Here is a 19,521-nt window from a genome sequence, read left to right as displayed (position 1 = left end):
GTCCTTGTCAAGAGTCATAAAATGTTAATAGGCCTTCTGGCCAGAAGATGATGTAAATCACCTAAACCATTTGTATACGATAAATTTGCAGGAAAGAAACCCTGGTTTTTGATAAGGGTCAAAAACTGCTGACTTTGCATCCCCTATTATCCTCTATGTGTAACTTAGGGTATATAAGCCCCTGTTAAAAATAAAGCTACGGGCCTTGCTCACCAACGCTTGGTCTCCCCATGTCATTCTTCCCTTTAACTTCCGGCTGAAGTCTCCATCTGGAGCGCGGATATCCTCTGCGACCATTTATTTGCCTGGGCTTCTAAGACCCACTCGAGAAGGTGTCTAAGGTGGGGCACCTTCCGCTATTCGAGAGAGCGCCTGCGGCCTCCGTGGTCAGAGCTAACCTGGTGTCACGGGCATATATTGATTTTCTGCGTAAACCAAGCTTCTCAGCCTCTTTTCTCCACTGAATTTTCCTACTGAGCTATCCTCATTCTATTACTCTTTATATCTCTAATTACCATTTGAATAGGTCGCCGACGGTGTCTCCCCTTCGAATACCCTGGATCAGCCGGCCCTGGAAAGAAGGAAACTTCCCTAACCTAAAAGAAGGACATTCAGCAAAAGTGCATCATCCTTAAAGACTGAATGACTTCTCCCTAAGACTGAGAACGCAATATTCACTCTTGCCTATTCAATATTATCCAGGAAATTCTAATGCAACAAGGCAAGGAGGAAAAAAGACATATGGATTGGGAAGGAAGAAATGAAATTGTCTCTATTAATAGCCAACATAATTGTCTATATGGAAAATTCTATTAAATCTACCAAAAAAAAAAAGTTCCTAAAACTAATTAATGAATTTGGCAAAGTCACAGGATACAAAGTCATAGTATAAAAATCAGTTATATGTTGGACTTCCCTGGTGGTCCAGTGGCTGATGCTCTGAGCTCCAGATGCAGGGGCCCTAGGTTCGATCCCTGGTCAGGGAACTAGATCCCACATGCTACAACTAAGAGTGTATATGCCAAAACTGAAGATCCTGAATGCCACAACTATTAATAAGACATGGCACAGCCTAAATAAATAAAATTTTAAAAAATTAATTATATGTCTATATACTGGCAATTGGAAAACTAATTTATTTTATTTTTAAAAATATTTATTTGGCTGCACCTTGTCTTAGTTGCGGCACTCCGGATCTTCAGTCTTCGCTGGGGCATGTAGGATCTTCTTAGTTATGGTGTGTGGGATCTAGTTCCCTGACCAGGGATTGAACTCAGTCCCCCTGCATTGGGAGTGTGGGGTCTTAGCCACTGGACCACCAGGAAAGTCCCAACAAGTTTAAGTAAATAATAATTTTCAGTTGCACCAAAACAATGAAAGTCTTAAGGATAAATACAACAAAATATATGGTGGCTCTTTATGCTGGAAAACACATCAGTGAAGGAAATCAAAGCAATACAACACGTTCATTGATCGGAAGCCTCAATTTTGTTAAGGCGTCAATAGTTCCCCAATTGACATACAGACTCAACACAATCCCAGTCAAAATCCCAGCAGGAGTTTTTGTAAATATCAATAAGCTGATTTTAAAATTTATACGGAAAAGCAAATAAACTAGAAAGCTAAAACAATTTTGGGAAAGTAGAACAGTGGTGGAGAAATACCACTACGTTGATAAACGTAGCATAGTCTGGCAAAAGGATAGATGCATAGATCGATAGAACAGAATAGGGAGTCCAGAGACAGACTGACACAAATCCAGTCAATTGATGTTTTTACAAAAGTGTGATGGGAAAGATTACCTTTTCAGCAAGTGATGCTAGAGTAACTGGACATTCTTATGTAAACATGTGAACCTGACCTGTATTTTACACTTTCTATTTTTTAAATTTAGTTGCAGTGAATCTTGGACCTAAATGAAAACCTGTGAGACTTTTAGAAGAAAGCAAGGGAGAAAAACCTTTGTCACCTTAGACAGAATTCTTAAATGCAAAATTAAAACAAAATGCATTAAAGGAAAACTTGATAAATTGGACTATAGGGCTAGAGACACCATCAGTGTGATCAGGGCTTAAGGGTGGGAGACAGTTTGGACTACAAAGGGTTAATACATGGACTTTTTTTTTTTAAAGATATTTTTATTTTATGTATTTATTAATTGGATGCATCACAAGCTGGAATCAGGATTGCTGGGAGAAATCTCAACGACCTCAGATATTTCAGAAATCTCAACAATCTTCAGTGAAGGACAGGGAAGCCTGGTGTGCTGCCATCCATGGGATCATAAAGAGTTGGACACGACTGAGCGACTGAACAACAAATGTGGAATTCAGGTCTTAGTTCCCCAATCAGGGATCTAACCCGGGCCCCGCTGCAGTGGAAGCTTGGCGTCTTAACCACTGGACCACCAGGGTAGTCGCAATACATGGACATTTTTAGGGAATGATGAACCATTTTGTATTTTTACTGTAGTGGTTGGTTGCATGATGGTGCATTTGTCAAAACTCACATAACTATACACCAAAAGTCAACTGTACTGATAATAACTACAATTAAGTTGTATATATGGATACATATACATTTATTATATCTTTATGAATTTTTAAAGGAGATTTTCTCTTCATGTTGCTATCAAGGCACATCTAGCAGATTCTGTATTTGTATAATTATTTCTCTTGAGACCAAGATTTGTTGTTCAGTCGCTCAGTTGTGTCCGACTCTTTGCAACCCCATGCACTGCAGAACGCCAGGCTTCCTTGTCCTTCACCACCTCCCAGAGCTTGCTCACTCATGTTCATTGAGTCAATGATGTTATCCAACCACCTCATACTCTGTAGGACTGCCTTAATCCTTGTTAACTTTCCATTTTTTCTTATTCCACAGAACCTAAAGCTTCATCATTGGAATTTATTCTTTTTTTTTTTAATTTTTGTCTGAGAAGCATGTAGGATCTTAACTCCTTGACCAGTGATCATACCTATGCCCCCTGCATTGGAAGCATGAAATCTTAACCACTGGACTGCCAGGGAAGTCCCTAGAATGTATTCTTTTTGAGTTGTTGTTTAATCGCTCAGTTGTGTTCAACTCTTTGCAACCCCATGGACTGCAGCACTCCAGGCTTCCCTGTCTACTATCTCCTGGAGTTTGCGCAAATTCATGTCCATTGAGTCGATGATGACATCCTACCATCTCATCCTCTGTCACCCGCTTCTCCTCCTGTCCTCAATCTTTCCCAGCATTGGGGTCTTTTCCAATAACTCGGATCTTCACATCAGGTGGCCAAAGTATTGGCCATCCATCCCTCCAATGAGTATTCAGCGTTGATTTCTTTTAGGATTGACTGGTTTGATCTCCTTGCTGTCCAAGAGACTCTCAAGAGTCTTCTCCAGCACCACAGTTCGAAAGCATCAATTCTTCGGTGCTTAGCCTTCTTTATGGCCCAACTCTCACATCCATACATGACTGCTGGAAAAACCATAGCTTTGACTATATGACCTTTGTCAGCAAAGTGATGTCTCTGCTTTTTGATACACTGTCTAGGTTTGTCATAGTTTTTCTTCCAAGAAGCAAGTGTCTTTGTCAAATTCCTAAAAAAAATTAGTTAATTAATTTCTTTTTTTAAAACAAGAAAGTCCAAATCCTATTACTGGGGGCAATAAAATAACGCACTACTTGCCATACTGTGTTAGCCAGGGCCCCTTATCGGGTTGACTGGCTGTCGTTGTGGATGGCAATGCGCAGGCCTCTGAAGGGCTGGGACACAGGCCAGACGTGCTTTGATGAGAGGAAAGGGAAAGAATGGGCTGCAACATCACAGTGAGTGATAGGGCGCTAGAGGGCAGAGGTGGGAGGGGGCACAGGCAGTGAGCAGAGAGCAGAGATAGGAGCCTGCCAAGAGCACACTGTGTTAACTTCACAGCTTTGCCTCCGGTTGGCTCTGGACTCAGGCCAGCCTCTTCCCTGAACTTTCATTCCATCTCTTCTGACTGTCCAGTTTCCGCTCACATCTGTTCCAGAGTGTAACCAGATCCTCTTCCTCTGTCTCTGGTTATTCAACAAATATTTATCCTAACTGACTCCAATAACACTCTCTTTTTTTTGCACTAAAGCCCTTTTATATCTACTTATCTCTTTTGACCTGTGGGGAGAAGAATTAGCCCTAATTTCCAAGGAAGAAAATAGAGCCTCAGAAAACTTAAATCATTTCCTCAGTCACCCTTTTCAACAACTGAGGATGAGATGCGTTCCATTAGCTGTACTCTGCTTCCCCCTACTGGGCACATAGCATTAGGCACTAAGTTGCCAAGACAGGCATAGTTACTACAATCTGTGTTCATATTTGTTAAATTAACAATATTAAATTTGGGCTTTCCCTGTGGCTCAGATGGTAAAGAATCCACCTGCAATGCAGTAGACCTGGGTTCTATCCCTGGGTTGGGAAGACCCCCTGGAGAAGGGAAAGGCTACCCACTCCAGTATTCTGGCCTAGAGAATTCCACGGACTGTATAATCCATGGGGTCGCAAAATGTCGGACACTACTGGGCGACTTTCACTTTCACTGCCTTTCTTTCAACAAGTATTTATTGAGATCCTACCATGTGTCAGAAAAAAGGCAGGCATGGTCCTTGTGCTTTCCGAGATTATGACGTAAGAGGGGAGAGACTTCCACAAATAATTATGTAGTTACAATTTGAATAAGTATTATAAAGTAAAAGGTGCTATGTGAGGGTATAGAATGGAGGTATGTAGCCTAGTCTGGAGGCTTAGGGAAATCATGCATGAAGTGTAATCCATAGGAATAGGATGTTTATTGGCTATGGAGGAGGTTGCTGCTGCTGCTAAGTCACTTCAGTCGTGTCCGACTCTGTGCGACCCCATAGACAGCAGCCCACCAGGCTCCCCATCCCTGGGATTCTCCAGGCAAGAACACTGGAGTGGGTTGCCATTTCCTTCTCCAATGCATGAAAGTGAAAAGTGAAAGCAAAGTCGCTTAGTTGTGTCCGACTCTTAGCGACCCCATGGACTGCAGCCTACCAGGCTCCTCCGTCCATGGGATTTTCCAGGCAAGAGTACTGGAGTGGGGGTGGAGGAGGTTAAGGAGGTATCAAGGATGCCTCCCAGGCCTCTGGCATGAACTAAGCAGATGGAATACTGTGACTCAGTTGAGGAAGCTTAGCAGAAGATGATATTCTTAATGGGACAAACATGAGTTTGGCTTTCGGGATTTTTTAGCATGAATTCTGTGGGACCTTCAGGTATAGATGTGTAATAAGCAACAGGATTTAGGAATTTGGGAACAAGATCTTAGGCTAGAATAAGAAATCTTGGATTTGTTGGGATGCAGATGGTATTGAAAATTGTGGTTAATAGAGGAACTCTCTTAGAAAAGAGCAGAAAGAGGAGGGGAAGTGGGTCTAGGGGCTGGATTATGGGTCTGCAGAATATCACTCAGTGCCCACTGGAATTCCCTTAAAGTATTGTTTTCAAGGAAAAGCAACAGAGAAAGACTTGTCAGCATAAATTGCTAGGAATACAAATAAGCAAAGGCAGCAAGAAACAGAAACAAAACAGAAAGAGAAGAGGGATTATAACTGAAGTGCAGAACTCCTGAATTGAAAAGGTAGTGGAAGAGATGGTGCTAGAAAAGGAAACTTAAGATGAAGGGTAGACGTAGAAAGGTAAATCAGAGTATGGCAGTGCAAAAGCCCCGGAAAGAATGCGTTTGAAGAGGGAGACTGCCAACTGCACTGGAAGTTATGAGGAAATCAAGTGAAGATTAAATAAATAAGCTTTTAAAAAAAGAAATCGTGTAAGGGCTTCCCTGGTGGTCTAGTGGTTAAGAATCCATCTTCCAAAGCAGGGGACACAGGTTCAATCCCTGGTCCAGGAAGATTTCACATGCCACGGGGCAGCTAAGTCTGTGTACCACAACTACTGAAGCTCAAGCACCATAGAGCTCATGCTCTGCAACAAGAGAAGCCCCTGCAGTGAGAAGCCTGTGCACCTCAAGGCAACTAGAGAGTAGTCCTCACTTGCTGCAACTAGAAAAAGCCTGCATGCAGCAACGAAGACCCAGTGCAGCCCAAAATAAATATATTAGTTAAGTATTTTTAAAAGAAATCAAGTAAAAGTTATTTACCTGACCCTTCTGGTAAAATTGAGGTCCAGTTGCAGAGGTCCAGAGATTGAGAAGACCAGGCCAGGACCTCCTAGGAAACCCTCCAGAGGCTACCATAATGTGTTGTTTTGAACCGGTGGTCTTCATACAATTTCTTTTCCACATACCACTCAAAATGATTTTGATAAATGATGTCCCCCATAATGAAAAGATATTTCCCTGATAACTGTCAACAAAACGAAAAGGCAGCCTACTGAGTGGTAGAAGATAGTTGCAAATGATATATCTGATAAGGGGTTAATAACCAAATTGTACCAAGAACTCATACAACTCAACATCAAAAAAATAAACAACCCAAGTGAAAAATGAACAGAGGACCTGAACAGATGTTTTTCTGAAGAAGACACATGGATGACCAACAGACACATGAAAAGATGCTCAACATCACTGATTATTGGGAAATACGAATCAAAACCACAACGAGATATTACCTCCCACCTATCAGAATGGCTATCATCAATGAGACAACAAATAAATGTTGATGAGAAAGTGGAGAAAAGGGAATCTTCATGAACTATCGGTGGGAATGAGATTGATCCAGCCACTACAGAAAACAGGATGGAGGTTCTTAAAAAAATTAAAGCTAGAACTACCATGTGACCTGGCAATTTCATTTCTAGGTATTTTTCTGGGAAAAACCCATAAATTAAAAAAGATATACATCCCAATGTTCATAGCAGCATTATTTACGATAGCCAAGATATGGAAGCAACCTAAATATCCATTGACAAATGAACGTTTGAAGAAGATGTGGTGTATATATACAATGGAATATTACTCAGCCATCAAAAGAATGAAATCTTGCCATTTGTGACAACATGGATAGATAAACCTGCAGGGTATTATTCTAAGTGAGATGTCCGACAGAGAAAGACAAATACCATATGGTTTATTTATATATGGAATCTAAAAAACAAAACAAATGAAGAAACATAACAAAACAAACAGACTCATAGATACAAACAGGTGGTTGCTAGAGGGGAGGGAATATGGAGCTGAGTGAAATAGGTGAGGAAGATTAAGTACAAACTTCCAGTTACCAAATAAATGAGTCACAGGGATGAAATGCACAGCATATGGAACATAGTAACACTGTTATAACTTTGTATGGTGACAGATAGTACTAGACTTATTGTGGTGACTGCTTTGTAATATATAGAAATATCAAATCACTACATTGTGTACTGAAACTCAGAGTGTTGTAGGTCATTACATTAATACTTAAAAGATCTTTCCCAGAAACTGATACTCAGGGAAATGCTGCCCCTTTGTCACTTCCAGGATTTTGTGTTGCCCCAGGCAAAAAATGTATTTTTAATTGCCCCAGGCAATAGATGTACTACAGTAAGATTCAGATTGGCCCAGGATACGCCTTTCTTATGAAGGCTAGCAGAACTACAATTATGAAGCAAAAGCCAGCTTGAAGCCTCTAGCCCAGAACTTTCTCTGGTAGAATATATACAGAAGTGGAGGATCTGGAAATAAATTCCCTTAAAAATGATGAGTACTTGAGAACCCTATACTGCTACTGCTAAGTCACTTCAGTCGTGTCTGACTCTGTGCAACCCCATAGATGGAAGCCCACCAGGCTCCCCTGTCCCTGGGATTCTCCAGGCAAGAGTACTGGAGTGGGGTGCCATTGCCTTCTCTGTGAGAACCCCATCAGATCTGATCAGTTGCTCAGTCGTATCCGACTCTTTGCGACCCCATGAATCGCAGCATGCCAGGCCTCCCTGTCCATCACCAACTCCTGGAGTTCACTGAGACTCACGTCCATTGAGTCAGTGATGCCATCCAGCCATCTCATCCTCCATAGTCCCCTTCTTCTCCTGCCCCCAATCCCTCCCAGCATCAGAGTCTTTTCCAATGAGTCAACTCTTCGCATGAGGTAGCCAAAGTACTGGAGTTTCAGCTCTAGAATCATTCCTTCCAAAGAAATCCCAGGGCTGATCTCCTTCACAATGGACTGGTTGGATCTCCTTGCAGTCCAAGGGACTCTCAAGAGTCTTCTCCAACACCACAGTTCAAAAGCATCAATTCTTTGGTGCTCAGCCTTCTTCACAGTCCAACTCTCACATCCATACATGACCACAGGAAAAACCATAACCTTGACTAGACAGACCTTTGTTGGCAAAGTAATGTCTCTGCTTTTGAATATGCTATCTAGGTTGGTCATAACTTTCCTTCCAAGGAGTAAGTGTCTTTTAATTTCATGGCTGCAGTCACCATCTGCAGTGATTTTGGAGCCCAGAAAAATAAAGTCTGACACTGTTTCCACTGTTTTCCCATCTATTTCCCATGAAGTGGTGGGACCGGATGCCATGATCTTCGTTTTCTGAATGTTGAGCTTTAAGCCAACTTTTTCACTCTCCACTTTCACTTTCATCAAGAGGCTTAAGCCCCTATAGCATAGGGGTACCGCATACCCCCATTTGAAAGCCAGTGTTCCAAAGGATTAGAGGCAATCTGAAACTACTGCTGGTTCCTGGAACTGACTGATGGGGTCAGTTGGACCTGATGAAATCAAACCCCTATTTTTAAATGCCTGAAGGGTATAAAAGGAGATGCAGAGATAGGGGTGGGTGACTTGGGGGGTCCTCCAAAGGCTTTCAGTTCCTCCAAAGGCTTCAAGCTCCTTCTTCCCCTTCAGGGGACCATCTGAAACTATCATGGCTCTTAGAATCAAAAGCCAGTCATCAGGGCCTGCTGACCTCAGTGAAATTAGAATCTAATCTGATTTAGCAACATAAAGGCAAAATATAACTGTGAAACCATATGACTGATCATTTAACACACACGCCCAACTTTTTACCCACTCCTGTTCATTTATTCCTCACCTCCCATGTCCAGGCAATGTATGAAGTTCTAGGGTTACGCAAACAAGCATAAGCCAAACCTTTGAGAAGCTTAGAGGGGAGATTTTTAAACAAATAATCATAATACACTGTGCTAAAAAGTTAATAAAACAGGGACTTCCATGGCTATCCAGTAGTTAAGACTCAGCGCTTCCAATTCAGGGGGCACAGGTTCAATCACTGGCCTGGGAGCTAAGATCCCACCTGTGGCCAAAAAGGAAAAAAAAAAAAAAAAAAGTTAATAAAACAATCTGGAAGGTTTGGAGGAGCAGTGAAGAAAGAGTGTCTTGGGTGAGAGAGTTCAAGGGAAAATTTCCCCTGTAATTTGAGTTACTTCTTGATAGACGTGAGAGGCATCAGACGGTGGCAGAAAGATGGTAGGGGCAGAGGAAACGGCATGCCATTTTGGCAGCCAGTGTCTAAGCTGTCCCTGCGGAAGCAAAGCCAGCTTCCCGGATGTGCAATCTCTGTGGTCACACAGGGCCTCACACTTGTTTTAATGCTCTGCTGCCGTCATCTTGGAATTCATAATGTTTTTTAAATAAGGGGCCCTGAAATTTCCTCTTGCCCTGGGCCTGCACATTATGTAGCAGGTCCTGCAAGATAAAGGCAGGGAAACCTGGCGGCACACTGTAGTCCAAACAGGAGATAACGAGAGGGGATAAATTAATCTTGTTGTAACAGTCATATGGGAGCACACTGTTCCTTTCAACACCTACCTAGTGCTCCTCTGTTTAGATGTAGCAGTTTCCCCAATTGGAAAATATTTAGGTTGAGTTTGATCATGTGAGTTTTTGGTCCTGCCCAGGGATCATTTTTTTTTTTTTTTCTGCCCAGGGATCAAATCCTCGCCCTCTGCCTTGGAAGGGTGGAATCTTAACCACTGGATCTCCAGGGAAGTCCCCATATCATAATATAAATGCCCTCCTTTCAGGTAACAAAGAATGCTGCAATGAATAATTTTATACATTTGTCTGAAAACATATGCTAGGATTATCCATCTAGGATAAATTCTCCAAATGAGAATTGATGAGTCAAAGACATATTCTCATTTTCCAGGTTGAAAAGCATCACTAATTTCTGCTCCAAAGAGAACCTACCAATTTATATTCTTTCTCAAAGTACTTTCACCATGCCCTCTTTAACACTCTGTAACATCCAGCTTTTTGGTATTTGCAGTCTCATAGGTGAGAAAGCAACAGTTCCTTGTTCCAATTGCCTTTCTCTAGTTACAAATGAAGTTGGACTTTAAAAAGAAGAGCATACATCCATGTTTCTGCTTACATGAAGCCCATTTCATCCTTTGCCATTTCTGAACTATGTAATGGACCCTTTTTTATTGGTTTCTAAAGAGCTGTCTTATGTTAAGAATATTAATAATAAATATTTAACCTTGTATTTATTGGTTTTTTTCTTTTTACTTTATTTCTGATGTTTCTTTGGGCCATGAAAATCAAGGACTGAAATTTCGAAACTGATCACCTAAGTGAACTGCTTTTGCTTCTACCATATCATAATATATTTATTTATTATTATTATTATTTTGGCTATACCACTGGTGGCATGTGAGTTTTTGGTCCTGCCCAGGGATCAAATCCTTGCCCTCTGCCTTGGAAGGGCGGAGTCTTAACCACTGGATCTCCAGGGAAGTCCCCATATCATAATATAAATGCCCTCCTTTCAGATAATGTCCTTTAGAGACTAATACACTTAGTTTTTCAGAAGTTCAACTTAAATTTATTTATTTATCTGGATAGAAGTTAGATAGAACAGTGAGCAGGTCTGAACATTCCTAGCTTTTTTTTTTCTTTTTTTTTTTTACTTTCAGTTCAGTTCAGTCGCTCAGTCGTTTCCGACTCTTTGAGACTCCATGAATTGCAGCACGCCAGGCCTCCCTGTCCATCATCAACTCCCGGAGTTCACTCAAACTCATGTCCATCGAGTCGGTGATGCCATCCAGCCATCTCATCCTCCATAGTCCCCTTCTCCTCCTGCCCCCAGGCCCTCCCAGCATCAGAGTCTTTTCCAATGAGTCAACTCTTCGCATGAGGTGGCCAAAGTATTGGAGTTTCAGCTTTAGCATCATTCCTTCCAAAGATATCCCTGGGCTGATCTCCTTCACAATGGACTGGTTGGATCTCCTTGCAGTCCAAGGGACTCTCAAGTCTTCTCCAACACCACAGTTCAAAAGCATCAGTTCTTTGGTGCTCAGCTTTCTTCATAGTTCAACTCTCACATCCATACATGACCACTGGAAAAACCATAGCCTTGACTAGATGGACCTTTGTTGGCAAAGTAATGTCTCTGCTTTTGAATATGCTATCTAGGTTGGTCATAAATTTCCTTCCAAGGAGTAAGCGTCTTTTAATTTCATGGCTGAAATCACCATCTGCAGTGATTTTGGAGCCCCCAAAAATAAAAGTCTGACACTGTTTCCACTGTTTCCCCATCTATTTCCCATGAACTGATGGGACTGGATGCCATGATCTTAGTTTTCTGAATGTTGAGTTTTAAGCCAACTTTTTCACTCTCCTCTTTCACTTTCATCAAGAGGCTTTTGAGTTCCTCTTCACTTTCTGCCATAAGGGTGGTGTTATATGCATATCTGAGGTTATTGATATTTCTCCCGGCAATCTTGATTCCAGCTTGTGTTTCTTCCAGCCCAGCGTTTTGCGATGTCCTCTGCATATAAGTGCTCCTAACTTTGCTTGTCTGTATCTAAGTTTGCTTTCTGCCCCCTACCTCTGCAGGAGCTACACTTCGTACCTATTTTCCTTTGAAAGAATGTGCTAGTGTTAGTTGCACAGTCATATCCGACTCTGCGGACCCATGGACTGTAGCCTGCCAGCCTCCTCTGTCCAGGTGAGAATACTGGAGTGGCTTGCCATGCCTTTCTCCAGGGAATCTTCCTGCCCCAGGGATCGAACCCAGGTCTCCTGTATTGCAGGCAGATTCTTTACCATCTGAGCCACCAGGGAAGCCCATTTATTTATCTACTTATTTATATTTGATGTGGACCATTTTTAAAGTCTTTATTGAATTTGTAATGATATTGATTCTGTTTTATGTTTTGGTTTTTGGCCTTGAGGCATGTGGGATCATAGCTCCCCAACCAGGGATTGAACCCACACCCTATGCATTGGAAGGTGAAATCTTAACCACTGGACCACTAGGGAAGTCACTATATGTATATATTTTTAATAGATAATATATCTACATGGTTAAAGAGTCATAGAGGTGTACACTGAAAATCTTCTCTCACCATATCCTCAAGCCACATAGTTCCTCTCTAGGAAGGCAATCACTATTATCTGTGCCCTGGGTATCTTTCCATATTTTATTGTAAACAAGGGATTGCACATACACACGCACATATATCCACACACACTCTTTCTTCCCCATTATACCCAGTATTCTGCACTTTCCTTCGTTTAACATCTTATTTTGGAAATAATTTCCTAACAGTTTGTAAAGTACTTCCTCGTTTTTTTAAATGACTGAGTGTATTTTATTGAATGGACATCACTTTGAGCATGTTCCTAAGGGAAAAAAATCTAAGCAGAAAATGACCCGGAGTCATTTGAGGCTGCATTCTGAGACAGAGGTAGGAGATTGACCCGGGACCTCTCTATATCTTGAACAATCACATCCTTTCCTTCCTCCATGCCTTAATCCTCACTTTCTGCCCATTAACACTTCACATACTCTTGTCATTGCTTATAACTTTTAAACACATGTGTGGTAATGTTCAGTGTATATTGCACATGAAACAATTAGTTTTAAACATATTACTTGGTTAGATAGGCTCATCTCAAATGCCGTTTCTTTTGGAAGCCTTTTTGATCTCTGATTTTCCCTAGTCAGAGTGACCTCACCCCCTCTGAAATCTTAGAGGATGTTGTAACTTTTTGTGGTCATTTGACACCGCTTGTGCTCAAGGGCTTCCCAGGCGACACTGGTGGTAAAGAACCCGCCTGCCAATGCAGGAGATGTAAGAGACCTGTGTTCCATCCCTGGGTCAGGAAGATCTCCTGGAGGAAGGCATGGCAACCCACTCCAATATTCTTGCCTGGAGAATCCCACGGACAGTGGAAGCTGATGGGCTACAGCCCATGGGGCTGCAAAGAATCAGACAGGACTGAGCAACTTTGCACGCACACATGCATGCTCAAGTCTTAGCTCTTTTACCTGTAGTCTCATTTACCATAGCACCTTTCGGAATAGTTGCTTAGTAATGTTTATAGAATTTTTGAGGTGATTAATGAATGTACAAAGGAACAAGGAGTTAAAGACACAAGCTTTAGTGTCAGACACTTGGGTTTTAGTCTTGCTTTTGCCATTTTCCAGGTGCATCATCAGGTAGATCAATTCTCCTCTCATCCTTTCTTCGAATCTGCCTCACAGGATAATTGTAAAGAATAAGTGACGTAATGAAGATAATTGCTTTGCACATAATTAGCCCTCATTAAATGTCAGCTGCTGTACTAGGAATTCAGAGGGAGGAGAAAAATTAGGACTCCCTGAGATGGATCATGCCCTCCAACCTCCCAGCTATACTTCCTTTCAGACTCAAAATCAGAACATCATTCTCCTCTATCCCTGTATTTTCTTTCTGTCTTTATCTTTTGGGTAAATTTGCCTAGTTTCAGGCCCAGAGCCCTCCAGTACCAAGAGCAGCCCAGTGCTGCAGACTGTGGGGACCACTCCACGGTTTTCTTCTTTAGAAGAAGCAGGCATCTCTATACTGCAGTTGAGCTAACAAGTTACTTTCTTCCTACTCAGTGTTAAAGGGGAAAAATATTCAGTGACACTTGTTAAAGCACTGTAGGGAAGACTTTATTCTCTGAGGGGGACTATCGCAATAGATATATGGTCCACTGCAATGGAATTTTGCCCTGGGGGAGGGATATTAGGCTCAACTACAAATGCAGAATGGGCAAGTGGGAATTTGTAGGCAAAGAGCAAGGAATGGAAAATTACTAGAAGATGCTGAGAAGAAACAGCAGGGGTAAGGGGATTCTGGTTAAACCAACCTAACAGGATTCCTGCTGAAGATAAGGCAGGGTGATCAGACATCACCTGAGAGATGGAGGAGGATGAGGGACCTGATTCGATATTGAGGGTGATCAGATATCGAGGGGAGAGGAGGCTTCTGGTTAAACTGACTTAGCTGGGTTCCTGCTAAAATTAGACATTTATGGGACTTCCCTGGTGGGCCCAGTGGTTAAAACTCTGAAGCTCCCAAACCAGGGGACAAGGGTTCAATCCCTGGTAGGGGAACTAAGATCCCACATGGCACATGGCACGGCCAAAAAATAAAAATAAATGAAATAACAATATTAATAATAAAATAAGGTTTTTTTTTTAAAAAAAGAACTATTTTGAAAACAAAATTAGAGGTTTACGAGGACATGTACACAGATGGTCCCAGGAAAGGATTTAGGAGCCTGACTCAAGTTTGGCCAAGCAAAGTATTTTATCACCAAATGGAAGGCATTCTGATATCTGCAATGAGAAGCCAAGGTGATCTAGAAAATAAAAAGGAAAAGTTCTATGGGAGGGAACACACAGAGCAGAGTGTCTTAAAACTTTAGGAACATTAGTGCAGTTCTCAACTTTTGTACCTTTGTTCCAACAGCCTCATAATCCATCTCCCTCTTACATCAAAGACTATTATGAGGAGAGCATCTAGCACAATGCTGGACAGAAGCAAGTAGCCAGTAAGTGCAAGTTCCCCTCTACTCTCTGCCACTCTGGCACCAAGCTTACACTTCTACAAATCCTCTTCTCCCCTCTAATTGTGGATGAAGCGTCCTGGCTCATAGCCAGCTCTCCACTTGTATACTTGTGTGTTCAAGGACATGGCTTCAGCAATGCTCCCCCTCTCCTGCAGCATCAAATTTTCTCTCTGTACTGGAGCATTCTTTGTCAGCATCTAAACATTATTTCTCCCATATTGATAACAAGCAAAAACAATTGACCCTCTTTTGACTTTACTTCCTTCTCCAGCTGCCACATGTTCTCCTTCCCTTTGTAGCAAAGCTTGAAAAAGGTATATATACACACTCAACATTTTCAGTTCCTCTTCTATTCTCTTGAACTTACTCCAAATCATATTTTCATCCCTTACATGCCCCAAAATTGCTCTTCTCAAGATCACTAACTCCTCCACATCAGTTAATACAATGACCATTTTTAAATGCGTGTTGTTTTTCATATTCTGTTCCATTATGGCTTATTGGACATAGTTCCTCATGCTATACAGTAGGTTGCTGTTTATCCATTCTATATATAAGAGTTTGCATCTGCTAATCCCCAACTCCCAGTCCACCTCTCCCCTACGTCCCTCCCCCTTGATAATCACAAATCTGTTCTCTATGTCTGTGCGCCTGTTTCTGCTTTGTAAATAAGTTCATTTGTGTCCTAATTTAGACTTCACATGGTATTTGTCTTTCTCTTTTAGACTTAACTTCACTTAGTACAATAATCTCTAGGTCCATCAATGTTGTGGCCAAAACCATTATTTCATCCTTTTTATGGCTGAGTAGCATTCCATTCTGTGTATGTACCACATCTTCTTTATCCATTGACTAACGGACATTTAGTTTCCTTCCATGTCCAATGACTATTTCTTAATCTGCATATGATTAGGTCTGTAAACAACATGTAACACCATCGTTTATTCTCTCTTTCTTACAATCTTTTCTTCCATAATTTCTCACTCTCCTGGGTTTCTTCTTTTTCTTCTTCCTTTTCAGTGTCTTTTGTTGATTCCTCTTCATGTTGCTATTGTTCAGTTGCTAAGTCGTGTCCAGCTCTTTGTAACCCCATGGACTGCAGCACGCCAGGCTCCCCTGTCCTTCATTATCTCCTGGAGTTTGCTCAAATTCATGTTCATTGAGTTGGTAATGCTATCTAACCATCTCATCCTCTGCCACCTCCTCCTCCTTTCGCTTTCATATTTCCCAACATCAGGAAGGACTGATGTTGAGGCTGAAACTCCAGTACTTTGGCCACCTGATGCGAAGAGCTGACTCACTTGAAAAGACCCTGATGCTGGGAAAGATTGAGAGCAGGAGAAGGGAACGACAGAAGATGAGATGGTTGGATGGCATCACTGACTCAGTGGACATGAGTTTGGGTAGGCTCTGGGAGTTGGTAATGGACAGGGAGGCCCAGCGTGCTGCAGTTAATGGGGTTGCAAGGAGTCGGACGCAACTGGTAGCGACTGAACTAAACTGAAGGGTCTTTTCCAATGAGCTGGCTCCTTGCATCAGGTGATGCACATACTATTTTATCTTCTTGGTGTCTATTTATGTATCTATCTCCCAAACTGACTATGTTTCTAGAGCAAGCAATTATCACTTAATCTCCCTTATGTCCCCCACCCCAGCTAGCACCCAAATGATAGCTCAGAAATATTTGTTGAACAAAAAATTAAGAGAGGAGGTAAAGGAAAGAGAGGGTTCCAGTTTCCCTATAGGGAGCTCTAGCACTGATGAAAATAATGCCTCTTGATAAGGTTATCAATACGTAACTTTTTCCTAACATCTGCTCAATTAACTGTTTAGTTTACAAAGTGAATCCCAAGCATTTATGTGGTCCTCTGCATGAAGTGGCGAAGAAGGCAATGGCACCCCACTCCAGCACTCTTGCCTGGAAAATCCCTTGGACGGAGGAGCCTGGTGGGCTGCAATCCATGGGGTCGCTAAGAGTCGGGCACGACTGAGCAACTTCACTTTCTCTTTTGACTTTCATGCATTGGAGAAGGAAATGGCAACCCACTCCAGTGTTCTTGCCTGGAGAATCCCAGGGACGTGGGAGCCTGGTGGGCTGCCGTCTATGGGGTTGCACAGAGTCAGACACGACTGAAGCGACTTAGAAGCAGCAGCAGCTGCATGAAGTGGAGAGGTCAGGATCATTAGTTTTGCTTTACAAATGTGGAAACCAAGGCTCAAAGAGATGAAATGACTTGCCCAAAGATACACAACAAATTAGTGACAGCCAATACTGAATCCAGGTTTCTGACTGACTAAGCCCAGTGCTTTTTCCATGAAGAGGGGAAAAGAAAAGTCAGCCCTCTAGTGACCGCATCTTAGAGTGTTACTCTGAAGCCTGGTAAACCTCCTCGTGGGCTGGCTTCACAAAGCTCTTTAGACCTTTCCTACTAGGGACCTACCTTAGGGTTACATTTTATAAGCATCCAGCCTCTTCCTTCTTTATCACCAATTACCTACTGCCACTCATGTCCACCACCCTTGGTAGCTGGCGCATGGACCACTGGAGCCCTACATTCTCATTTGCATTTCAATGAGCATTTGGCCTGAGGAATAAGGAAATGAATAAGACAGATCTTGTCCTTAGACTCAGTCCAGTCTGTTTCCTTTCACTCCTTGAATGTGCTATTTACTCCTTCTGAAATGCACCCTCTCCCAAATCTCCTAACTTTGAGCAGTCTGTTGCTCTTTCCTCAGTGTTTCCATAAGAGTTTGTTCTCATTTCTGTTGTAATTTATCACATAACCAAAATGACTTGCTTATGTCTATCTCCCTCCTAGACTATGAGCTGTTCAAGCAAATGCTGTGGATGCAGTCTTCCAACTCTGTGATCTCCCTGACACTGCCAACACCTCTCTCTTGCTTTGAAATCCTTCTCTCCCTTCCTTGGTGGCTCAGATGGTAAAGAACTCATCTGCAATCCAGGAGACCCGGGTTTGATCGCTGGATCGGGAAGATCCCCTGGAGAAGGGAATGGCAACCCACTCCAGCATTCTTGCCTGGAGAATTCCATGGACAGAGGAGGCTGGCAGGCTACAGTCCACGGGGTTGCAAAGAGTTGGACATGACTGAGCAACTAACACATATGTATTTCACAATCCTGATTCCTCAGTCTTTTCTCTTTTCTACTCCTATCCTTCAGATTCAGCTATCATACTAACCTGGATGTTTCCAAAATATCTATTCTCCACCCTCCTCTGAACTCATTGCTGTACCCATCTCAGGGGTCACCTCAACCGCAGCAAGCCTAAAACCAAACTCCTTGTTGATTCCCTCAAGCCTGTTCCTCCTTAGGACAAGTCTGCAAAGATATCATCACCCATCTTTCTGGGTTTGCCATTACTCCAAACTCCTTTCCTTCTCTCCTTTGTTCAATATCTCTTAAATTTCTTTTTTTATGGCCCCATTCTAAAAGGGAAAAAAAAAAAACAGTTATGCAATCAGATTGCTTTGGCTCTGCCACTTATGAAACGTGGTTAGAGATACAAAACATTAAAGGGTTTAAACCAGTACTTGATACATGGTAGGCATTCAATAAGTGCTAATTCTGTCTGTTACCATCATTTCCTTGTATCTAGACAGTTCCAGTAATCTCCCAACTAATCTCTCTGCCTCTTCTGGTCATTATTTTGTACACTGGGAGGGGAACTAATATGCAACACCTACTAGGTGCCAAGCACTTCATCCTTACAGCAACCTTATGCAGTAATATCAGCATCATTCTATAAAAATGGAACAGAGTCAAGATCTGAACATGGATCTGACTCCAAAGCCTGACACCTCCAAATTACAGGTAACCATAAAACACCATTTTCCACACACCATCCTGCTCAAAAAAGCCTTCAATCACCACCACTCCCATTGCCCTTCAGAACATAATCCATTCCCCTAGGATTTACAGTCTTGGACTATTTCCCTACTTCCCAGCACTTTCCTATGGGAAAACCCTGTGCTTCAGAGAAACAGATCTACTGGCCCAACCATATCTTATATACCCTTACCTTCCTGCCCAATATCCCGCCTTCTCCATTCCCCTTCCCTCGTGTAAATTTGACTTTTCCTTCAAGGCTTACCCAGAGTCGCCCCACCTGACCCCAGTAATGGCTGTCCTGACTTCACCACCCCATCAAGTCCCTTTTGATCCCTGGAGCAGCTGCATGTATGTTTTTTGACACTTTTTTTGCCGCCCAGTTAAGTTTTCTCACCAAACTATAAACCTCTACACTTCAGGGAACCGGCCTCTTTTTTTTCTCTTCTAATCCCAAGTAGCCCAGAGCCCTACATGTATATATAGAAAGTGTTCGATAAATACGGGTGGTTTTGGACGAAAGATGTCTGGTTGATGTCTCTCCCTCTGGGAGTGAGAGAATGAGCTTCACCTTATTGTCACCTAATGTCTCCAGGTCTACCCCCTGAAACGCTCCTCAGGTTTATTCTTTAGTCTCTCACCCTCCCTGCCCTCCCTTCTCCACTGCCACCTTCTCAGACCCTCTTCTCCAGGGCTATTTCTTCAGCTCATTCCCTCCAACCTCACCGTTACCCCAGGGCAGCGCCTCACTCCTCTCTGCCAGGCCCAGACCCCCGCCTGCCGTGTCACCCCTCGCCTCACCTCAGACCCTCTCTCCCAAGACTAAGCCTTTGGCTTCGGACCCCCAATCCCAGATATCCTCCCCCAGAGCCATGGCGCGGTTCTGTTTCCAGGATTATTTA

The sequence above is a fragment of the Bos grunniens genome, chromosome 13 (assembly GCF_055505025.1).
Source record: "Bos grunniens cultivar Pamir isolate PY7600 chromosome 13, Bosgru_T2T1.0, whole genome shotgun sequence".
NCBI classification, from domain to species: Eukaryota; Metazoa; Chordata; class Mammalia; order Artiodactyla; family Bovidae; genus Bos; species Bos grunniens.
The sequence above is the reverse complement of the archived record's forward strand: the minus strand, read 5'-3'. Positions refer to the sequence as shown.